This window comes from Babylonia areolata, chromosome 10, assembly GCF_041734735.1.
Source record: "Babylonia areolata isolate BAREFJ2019XMU chromosome 10, ASM4173473v1, whole genome shotgun sequence".
Taxonomy (NCBI): domain Eukaryota; kingdom Metazoa; phylum Mollusca; class Gastropoda; order Neogastropoda; family Buccinidae; genus Babylonia; species Babylonia areolata.
This window is the reverse complement of record NC_134885.1, coordinates 17,093,958-17,105,634: the sequence shown is the minus strand read 5'-3', so window position 1 is coordinate 17,105,634 and position 11,677 is coordinate 17,093,958.

The window sequence follows — 11,677 nt, the reverse complement described above, 5'->3', positions numbered from 1 at the left end:
GAGCTTAGGGAACATAGAGCTAATTCTCCTAACAAACCGCTCTATGTTCCCTCAGCTCTATTTTCCCTCAATTCAAGTTACATGATGACCAGAGGTCAACTAATGGTCAGAGTGACCAGTGGTCAAGCAATGGTCAGTGTGATAGTGTTCAAGCAATGGTCAGAATGATCATTGGTCAAGCAATGGTCGGAGTGACCAGTGGTCAAGCAAGGGTCAGAATGACCTGTGGTCAAGCAATGGTTAAACTGACCAGTGGTCAAGCGTGAGTTTATAATGAAAATGACTTGAGAGAGAGAGAGAGAGACACAGAGAGAGAGAGAGAGAGGGAAGCAACTGCGTTTGAGGCCAAATATGACTGTAGTCGCTTGACCACTGGTCAGATTGACCATATAGCTTGACCACTTGTCAGTTAGACCATTGCTTGACCACTGGTCAGTCTGACCACTGCTTTACCACTGGTCACTTTGACATGACATGACATGACATGACATGACATGTTACTTGACTTGAGGGAACATAGAGCTGAGGGAACATAGAGCTGACCCCCTGTGGTGATAGGGAAATAAAAGTAACCAATACATATAAATAGTTAGGAATGTTATTCACAACAAAATTGAATTTGACATCTGTGTGGGATGAAGCAAACAGAAAAGGGAAAAAAGGTGTAATCCAAATTATAAAATCACTCAGGAGACTGCGTTCGACTGACGCTTTCCTTTAGTTTGGGCGGGGCAAAGGCAGCTCATGAATAATGAATGCGTGTCGCGGCACAGGCTGCCTGGCTTCAGCAATTTCTGCAAGTGGTTTATCTCTCTTTTCTAATCTCCGGTTCTACCCAGTGCAAAGGCATCCTGAAAGAATTATGACTGAGTGTATGAGCCAGCCACTGCATCTTTATGTAGAGAATGTCCATCTAAAATATTTTTCTATTAAAAAAATCATTGTCATTCCATATTTGGGTTAAAAAATTTGTCACAGTAATCTCATTAGTGAATCTATACCACACTTGTTTATTACACATTCATTCTGTGTAATGTGCAAAGAGTCCATCTAGAAAACTGCATTAAGGTGTTCAAATTTTCTGACACCTAGACAAGTCATCAAGTTTAGTGTTGTTTGAAATCTATTTGATACATTTATATTTGCCATCTTCTTATCCTTTAATTAAATTTTCATAGCATTGCAGTTGATTGATTATTTTGCTAATGTGTTAAAAAATGTGATTGGGCTGTGGATTGTCCATAATTCTCTTTTGTAGTCCAGTCTCATAACACTGGATTTTTTTTTTTTTTAATCACTTGTAACTAGCACTGACTGTCACACACACACACACACACACACACACACACACACACATATATATATATATATATATATATATTATTAAATCAATAAATGTAGAAAAGTAAGTTAAAAAAAAAGAAGGTATTTATGTATGAACATACCACATACAAACAAACACACACACACACATAATATTTTATATATACATATATATTCTTCACACACACACACACACATACACAATAAACAACGTAGAAGAGTAAGTAAAGAAAAGAAAAAGAAATAGGTATATATGATGCACATACCACATACAAACACACACACACGCACACTATTTTATATATATACATATATATTCTTCACACACACACACACACACACACACACACACACACACACACACACTATTTTATATATATACATATATATTCTTCACACACACACACACACACACACACACACACACACACACGTGTGTGTGTGTGCCTGCGTGTGTGTGTGTGTGAAGAATATATATGTATGTATGAATTATTATGTTTATGTGTTGTTATGTGCATATGTGTTTATATGTGGTATGTGCATACATATATACCTATTTCTTTCTTCTTTTTTTTTTTACTGACTACATTTATTAATTTTATTAATTCAAACTTTGATCATTTACCTATACTGAAGCTGCAGTGCAATGTTTGTGCGCATGGTGTAGTTGTATCAATGTATGGTATGGGTGGGTGGAGTGAGGGTTGGGAGTGTTCATGTTATTATGACTCTTGTTCTTCACAATCCTAATGACTGGGATGGGTTCTGAGAGTAGGGGAGTGGAGTGGAAGTGGGAATGGATGAGGTTGTGGGAAAGAGATGGAAGAAAGCAGTTTATGTGTGTGTGTGTGTGTAATCATATTACATTTCAAGTACATTCTTAACTTACTCGTAACTTAGGGTTTTAGTCCACAGATCTATATTTCATCATAACGTTTGCACATGTAGGTCCAACTGTGTATGTTTGTACATTGGTAAAGACAATAAACCAGTCTTTAGAGTATAACTCATTTTCATGTACTTTGCTCTCATCTGATTTTGTATAATGTGAACACATTCCTTGTATATATTTCATAATGTACTTCACAACTTGTCTATATTTGTGAGGATGTTTTCATGTCTTCAGTGGACTGGATATGCAGTGTGATGTTGTATTGTTAATAATTGTATTACTATTTCTCTGCATTTTAGTGAAATATAATTGTGTACTAGACAAGTGATCAACCACAGTTTTTGATTAAGGATTATGAAAGGTGCATTATTATGTATCTGGTGTAACACACAATTATGGATGAGAAATACATTGTACTCCTTCTGGCTGGATACAAAACATTTTGTGTACTTTGTTATACATGTCACACCTGTTCTTGTATCCAGATGTTTGCTGAACACAAACATACAAGCCATGGGAATATCCACAGCAGTTTGTTAAAACAGACAATGCCACAGGTATGTCTGGCAAGTGCACTGGCCCTAAATTGTTAGGAATTAAAATCTGTGGAATGAATTGTAGATTGTAGTTTTTATTCTTGAGTTCCTGACTGATCTGTATTGACTGTTGTTAACCTACAACATTTTGAAAACACAGCTTTTAAAAGTATTCGAAAGCAGTTCTGATGACTTCTTTGAAAACTGTAATGTAACTGCAAATAAACTGTGTGTACACTGTATTCAAGTGCAGATTTTTCTCAAAATGCATGTAAATACACTTATATGTGCAATTTCTGCTGGTGTATAGTGTTATTTTTAACTACATATAAATAGACTAGTCCCTGTCTTTCTTTTTCACTTCTGAAATGCAGTCAACATCAATCACTAAGTGATTTCCAGGTCTACCACAGAAAAACATATTTTGCCTCCCCCCTCTGTGTGTGTGTGTGTGAGTGAGAGAGAGAGAGAGAGACAAGACAAGACAAGACAAGACAAGACAAAAGTCTTTCTTTTCGAGGATAACAGATAAGCACTGGCACTTTTTTTTCATCCAGTCCCCACCCTGAAACAGGGTCTACAATACACAATACTACATTATATATGTCATTGTATGCATTACACAATGCTACCTAAAGTCATAGCAAGCAAACACAATACTACTGAAAGGCATAAGCATGGTAATGAGATTCACACACACACACACACACACACACACACAGGCACAAGCATGGTATTAATAAACTACATTGGAAAACCCCCCATAGAAAACACACACACGCACACACACAATCTCTCTCTCTCTCTCTCTCTCTCTCTCTCTCTCTCACTTACGCACATACACACGCACACACACGAGCATATACATTGTGTATGTTATCGAATACTATACTAATGTGAATATTTAACAGTTTATTACAGATAGCAATAAAAGGGGGTATGGATATTCATTGCCAAGAAAGCATAATTCAACATATAAAATATAGTATATGAAAATAATAATGCCACAGGAGAGAGACTGAGCGAGAGACTCACAGAGAGAGAGAGAGAGGGGGGGGGGGGAATAAAACAATAGCTAATGGACAGATAACTTCATATTACATGGAACATATGATTGCAACAGCAGGTCAAAGAAAGTAACATGCATTGTAGTCACACACACACACACACACACACACACACACACACACACACACGGAGTCTGTAAACACTGGGGATACAGATAATTTATATTCTTTCTTTACTGACACCATATTACAAGCCGCTGATATATCAATCCCAAAATGTAATTCGCTTAAATCAAACAAGCATTTAGGAAATATTTGGTGGACACCAGCCTGTAAAAGCAGCAGTAAATGATAAAAAAATGAAGTTTATAATTTATATGAAAAACAAGTCACAAGAAAATCTTACTGAAAAGAAAAGGGCAAACCATTATAGTAACATGATCATTGCACAGGCTAAAAGACAATATTGGTCCTCATTCTGTAATAATGAGATATCCAGTCATAAAGATACTAAAAAGGTTTGGAAAAAATTCAATGAAATGAAAGAAGGTATAAATTTGCCATCTTGCCCAATTAAGATAGAAGACAAAGAATTCCCGTCCAGTGCAGAGAAAGCAGAAACATTTGTGGAAATGTTCTCAGAGTCTATGCGATTGGAAGGTCTATTGCCCAAAAAGAGTAAACACAGAACTGAAGAAGAGAACAAAAGTGATTATACAGATTCAAGTCCCGATAACAGTCAATACATCAATGCTCCGCTCACACTCAGTGAGGTTAAAGACGCATTACTATCCCTCCCTAAAAAGAAAACATCTGTAGGACTTGACGCGGTCTCAAATGAGATGCTTAGGCACTTACCAGAAAATTTTGTTTTTTGTTATTTCAGCTTTTTCAAAAGTGCTGGATTGATGGTTTAATGCCAGCACAATGGAAACAGTCTATTGTAATACCAGTTCATAAACAAGGAAAATGTAAAACAGATAAGAACAGTTACAGGCCAATTGCGCTAACATCACATACTGGTAAGCTGATGGAAAGAATAATTTTGAGAAGACTGATGTACTATTGCCATAAAAATAGAATTATCCCAATTAATCAAGCGGGCTTTCAGAGAGGTAGATCTGCAATTGATAATTTGGTTAAACTTACAACACATGTAAAACAACAATTTGCTAGAAGAAAAAATGTTCTTGCAACTTTCTTTGATATAAAGAAAGCCTATGATCAAGTTTGGCATACAAATTTACTCTTTAAACTGAAATCTGTTGGCTTTTCAGGGCGTCTCTATAATTATATCAAAGATTTCCTGACTAAAAGACGTATACAAGTACGAGTTGGAAATACATACTCAAATCCTAAGACTCTTCACATGGGATTACCCCAAGGTTCTGTTATTGCCCCTGTTCTATTTAACATATTGCTGAACGACTTACCCCAACATTTATCAAAAGACGTGATCCTAGTGCAATACGCAGATGATATATGTATGTGGATGAATGTAACTATGAAAAGAAATACATCAAAAAGGGCATTAAACTATATTAAGTAAACATACCAAAGAGAAATAGATAAACTGAATAAGTATATTGTCGACAATGGTCTTACATTATCAGCAGAAAAAACTCACATTATGCTTTTTAACAATGGTAATAATCCGGAAGAGTTACCAATATTTAAAATTGAAAATGAGCCCATTCAGTACAGAGATATGATAAAATTTTTAGGCTTAATGCTTACTTCAAAACTAGCTTGGAATGCCCATATCGAATATATAATAACAAAAGCAAGAAAATGTTTAAACTTGCTCAAAGTTATAAGTAAACAGTACTGGGGACAAGACACAACGATATTGAAACATTTACCATCATCACTTATTCGATCCAAACTATCGTATGGACAAGAAGTCTTTTTCAATGCTCCAAAGTATTTGTTAAAGAAACTTCAAAGCATTGACTGTAAAGCATATAGACTTGCTCTTGGCGTACCTTTCCATGCATCAACCCTCGGAACATATAAAGAAATAGGAGACGCGGTGACATTGTCACAACTATATATACACTGTTCAAAGTGGGATGGATGTTGTTCACTGGAACCCCTCAATCCTGTTATCAATACCTCTTGATTTTCTTATTTATTTACTGTAAAAAGTCTCATTACAGTTTCATTACTCATTGTACATTATTTTTCTTTTTCATGAGATATTCAAAAAGTGACATTTGCAATCACGATTTATCTCTAGTCCAACACACACACACACACACACACACACATATGAGTGCGTGCACGCACGCACATGCATAAGCACACACACACGCACGCGCACACACACGCGCACGCACACACAAACACAGAGTTTTGATTTTTCTTTCTTTGATGTGTGTGTATTTGATTGGGGAGGGATGCAGTGTGATTTGAAATGCAGAGCAGACCTCCGGGCCGCTCCTCCCTACAGGAAGTGGTTTTATTTGCTGTTTTTGAAATGTGTGATAAAAGTAATATGTTGGTGGTGGTTTTGTTGTTGTTGTTGTTGTTGTTGTAGTTTTGTATCATTTTGTTTTTTACCCCAGATATTTGTTTCTGGGTAAATATTATTTTAAAGTGACATCTTTAAATCAACATACAACATTCTGATTTCTTTCCAATTTAGATTGTTGCAATTGGGTGTTGTTTTGACCCACTTGTTTTCTGAGTGTAAAGATTATTGCTTCACTCCTCGTATGAGATATGTGATTGGCCGGCTGGCATTTTTACTGTCTAGTCTAGCGTGCCAGAGTTATGAATGTTTTTGTCTGTGAAGTTGTACCTGCGTTACAGTTATTTTCATTATCATTATGAGTGGTCAGATTTAAGGACATGTCAACAGATAGAAATGTATGAAAATGTACACCCGCGCCTGCCATGTGTAACACGGGTAAACAGAGAACACGTGATTTTTTTGATTTTTTTTTGGGGGGGGGGGTTTGTGTTTTTTTGTTTTGTTTTGTTTGTTTTTTCACAGCTAAATGGGGTTTGTGAACAGATCAATCCTTTTTTCTTTTTTTTCTGTTTTGTTTTTGGTTTTTGGTTCTTTTCTGCAACACACACACACACACACACCTACACACCTACACACACACACACACGCACGCACTCACTCACTCACTCACCCACCCATGCACACACAGCCATACATGCTTCTCCCGCGCGCGCGCGCACACACACACACACACATACACACACACTGCACACACACAAATTAATATTTGCATCCAACCCTTCAGAAACGCGCGCATTTTAATAACACGTAGCAAGTGCAGTCATAGCAATACTAAAATATGTGCTCCTCCATTGCTTCACTTGGTAAACTATTCGATGTCAATAATGCCAAGATTTAAGGGGGAAGTGGGGTGTCTTGGTGTTTTGATTTTTCTTTCTTTGATGTGTGTATTCTTTGATTGAGGAGGGATGCAGTACGATTTGAAATGCAGAACAGACCTCCGGGCCGCTCATCCCTACAGGAAGTGGTTTCATTTGATGTTCTTGAAATGTGTGATAAAAGTAATATGGTGGTGGTGGTTTTGTTCTTGTGGCTGTTTTTTTCTTTTTTCCCCCAGATATTTGTAAAACGCACACACTCACTCACCCAAGCACATCCACCCATACACAATTCCTCACTTGTTCGCACATGTGTGCGCGCGCGTCCGCGCGCACACACACACACACACGCACGCATCCATGTGTGTGTGTGTGTGTGTGTGTGTTTTTTTGTTTTTTTTTTGTTTTGTTTTTTGTTGGTTGGTTGTTGTTTGTTTTTTTTGTTGTTGTTTTTCCAAAGACAGGTTGAGGTGTTTAGATGATGAAAAAAAAAAAAGGTAAGGGGAAAAGGATTTTTTTTTTTTTTTTTTTTTTTAATTGTGCATGAAGTCCCCCCCCCCCCCCCCCCCCCGGGAGTTTTGCCTGAAGGTCAAGGTCAGAGGCATGTCAGGATGAACAGTGAACATGTTTTGTGCCCAGCTGGATGGATAAAGGACAGTTTGATGGAACCTGTTTCGGTTCCCTGCACGCCCACACCTACACACACACACATCTCCCTTCCTCATCCCTACCCAACCCCGGTCCCCCACACACATACATACACGCAAACCTCTTTTATTTTATTTTTTAAATTTTATTTATCTATTTATTTATATATGTACCTTTTTTGTGGTTAGCTCCTGTCCATGCTTTAAAAGAATATTGTTCAAAAAATTATGGGTTGCACTTTTTGCTCGAGAGCGAAAGTCCAGATTATCAGCCTTTTTGATTGTTTTTCTTTTTTTTTCTTTCAGTACTCCGTGTTATTGCTGTATTGTTTTGTTTTTGTTTTATATGTATGTGTATTTTCTGTGGAACATTATATACGTGTAATAACCATTCTGTTCTTTGTTTATTTTTATGTCTGACTTTGAACCATTCTTTTTTTTCTTTTTCTTTTTTATGTTCGATTTTGATAAAAACAGACAGGGTTTATCAGATCATGTACAGAGGGGTAGATATGAAATCTTTAGACTATAATTAATGTCTAGTCTTTCAATAATTTCAGCTAATGTTCAGGGCCTAGGTGACTTTCAAAAAAGACGTGATGTCTTTCAGTTTCTTAGACAAAAAAATATGTCAATATATTTCTTGCAAGATACCCACTTTGTAAGTAAACAAGAGAGACAGATAAGAGCTGAATGGGGATATGAATGCTTTTTTTGCATCATATACATCACAATCAAGAGGCGTAGCAATTCTGTTTAATAATAATTTTGATTTCAAAGTAAAAAATATAATTAAGGATGTTCATGGGAACTATCTGATCATATCAATTAAAACTATGGAAAGAGATATCACACTGGTAAATATTTATGGTCCGAATAGGGATAATCCTCAGTTTTATGTAGAATTAAGTAATAAGATTAAAGAACTGGAATCCGAAATAATAGTAATTGGAGGGGACTGGAATCTAGTTTTGAATCCACCATTAGATTACAGTAATTACAAACATGTTAACAATCCTAAGGCACAAACAGAAGTTATTAAATTGACAGGTGATCTAGAACTGGTAGATATATGGCGGGAAATAAACCCAGAAATACATAGATTTACATGGAGAAGATTAAATCCACTGCAGCAAGCTAGATTAGACTTTTTCTTAATATCCGAAAATTCACTAGCTAATGTAAAAGATGTAGACATTTTGTTCGGCTATAGGAGTGATCATTCTTTTATTTCAATAAAGTTTGAGTTTAGAAAAGATACTCGGTCAAGGAATTTTTGGAAATTCAACTCATCACTATTAAAAGATAAAGAATATGTAGATATGATAAATAATACAATTGAAAACATAAAAGAACAGTATGCTGCACTAGTATTTAATAGATCAGAAATATGTAATATTCCCATAGAACATTTACAATTCACCATATCGGATCAGTTATTCTTAGATACCTTGATAATGGAAATAAGGAAAAAATCAATAGAGTATAGTTCCAGAAAGAAGAAAAAGGACACACAAACAGAAAAGCAACTTGAAGAGAAATTACAAGCTTAGAAAGTAAAAGTTGTAAATCAGAGGAAGATTTACAGCAAATACAAGAGAAGAAGAATAGTTTAATTACACTAAGAAAAACTAAAATACAAGGAATATTGTTAAGAAGCAAAGCTAGATGGGCAGCGGAAGGAGAAAAGGTATCAAAATATTTTTGTAACCTTGAAAAGAGACATTATGTTAGCAAACAAATGTTTAAACTAGTATCTAAGAATGGTAGAAATTTAGATAAGATAGAAGATATGCTGCAAGAAACGAAAGAGTATTACAACAAATTGTATGAGGAGCAGGAAGTAAAAGACATTAAGTTAGAAAAGTACGTTAATAATTCGCCTAAACTAACAGACACAGAAGCCAACTCGATAGAAGGTAAATTAACTTTGAAAGAGGCATCACTAGCACTAAAAAATATGAAAAATGGTAAAAGCCCAGGAACAGATGGAATGACAGTTGATTTCTTCAAATTTTTCTGGAAACAGATAGGTGGTATTGTTGTACGATCTTTAAATGAAGGGTTTGAGAAAAAAGAGATGTCCATTACACAGAGAGAAGGTATCATAATTTGCCTACCAAAAGGAGATAAACCCAGAGAATATCTTAAAAACTGGCGTCCAATATCACTGTTAAACGTAACTTATAAAATTGGCTCTACCTGCATTGCAAATAGAATGAAAACAGTCCTGGATAAACTTATTAATGAAGATCAAACGGGTTTTGTATCTGGCAGATATATAGGAGATAATCTAAGGCTTATTTATGATATAATCTATTACTTGAAGGAAAAAAATCTACCAGGACTATTAGTTTCAATAGACTTTGAAAAGGCTTTTGATTCAGTTAGTTGGAAATATATGCATAAAGTTTTAAAACATTTGGGTTTTGGTGAGGATATTCGTAGATGGGTAAAAGCGTTCTACACCAATATGAAATCCTCAATAGTAGTTAATGGTAAAGTATCTACAAGTATACAGATTGAACGAGGCTGTAGACAGGGAGACCCACTCTCGCCATATTTGTTTATTTTGTGCGCAGAGATAATGGCTTGTAAAATTCTTCAAAATACAAACATAAAAGGTATTAAGATATCAGAGGTAGAATTTAAGATTAGCCAGTTTGCTGATGATACGTCTTATTTTTTAGAGGGTGACAAAAAATCATATGGAGAACTGTTCAAAGAACTAGAAGATTTTGAAACAGTCTCAGGACTCAAATTAAATCACGAAAAAACATGCAATGTATGGCTGGGAAATAAGCGTAATTGTGATAAAGTTTATTTATCAAATTTGAAAATGAATTGGAATCCACCACAGTTTAAAATCCTTGGGCTCTGGTTTACTAATGATTTAAGTAATATAATAGATTTAAATATAACTGATAAGTTCAATGAAACAAAAAAACTGTTTAACGTGTGGATAAAAAGACCAATTACACCTCTAGGAAGAGTAGCTGTCCTTAAGTCGATTATCTTGTCAAAATTAATTTACTTATGGATTATGCTTCCAAATCCACCAGATAACAGTATTCAAGAATTGCAAAAAATGTGTTTTAATTTTGTATGGGATAAAAAGAAGGACAAAGTTAAAAGATCAGTGGCAGTGCACAGTGTACAAAACGGAGGTATAAATATTCCACATATTCTATCATTTATAAAAGCTTTAAAACTCACATGGTTGAAAAAATGCTACAATATGTCGTATCGTCCAAAATGGAAAATTATATTATCAAAAGAATGTCCAGAAGTTGAAATGTTACAAGAATATGGCCCAGTAGTTCTTACAGTTGGAAGACGTATAATAAACCCCTTTTGGAAAGATGTGTTTCGTAGCTACACAGAATTTTATGACAAAACTGATATACATGTTGAGCAAGATATCCTGATGGAACCTTTGTTTTTCAATAACAAATTTAAGATTGATGGTAAAGTCTTGTATTTTGAAGACTGGGTCAGAAAAGATGTTTATTATGTGAGAGACATTGTGAAAGGGAATGGACATTTTTGCAATATTCAAGAAATCCAAGATAAAATTGAAAATCGAGTCCCAATGTTAGAATTCTTTGGTTGTGTTAATTCAGTTAAAAGTTTTTTAAGAGAAAAAAACATAACATTTGAAAACAATGATCACAGTGGAATCAGCTTTAATAAAGCATACACTGCAATGATAAAGGCCCCAAGAGGAACGAAATGTTTCTACGAAATAATAATTGGAAAACCAGAAAAGCCAAATGCCTGTAAAAATTGGGACTTGATTTTTGAAAACAAGCTTGATTGGAAAAACATTTTTTTCAATACAAAAAAAATCCATGAAATAAGGTTGAAATGGTTCCAGATGAAAATTAATTACCATATTCTTGTGACAAATTCGGTTTT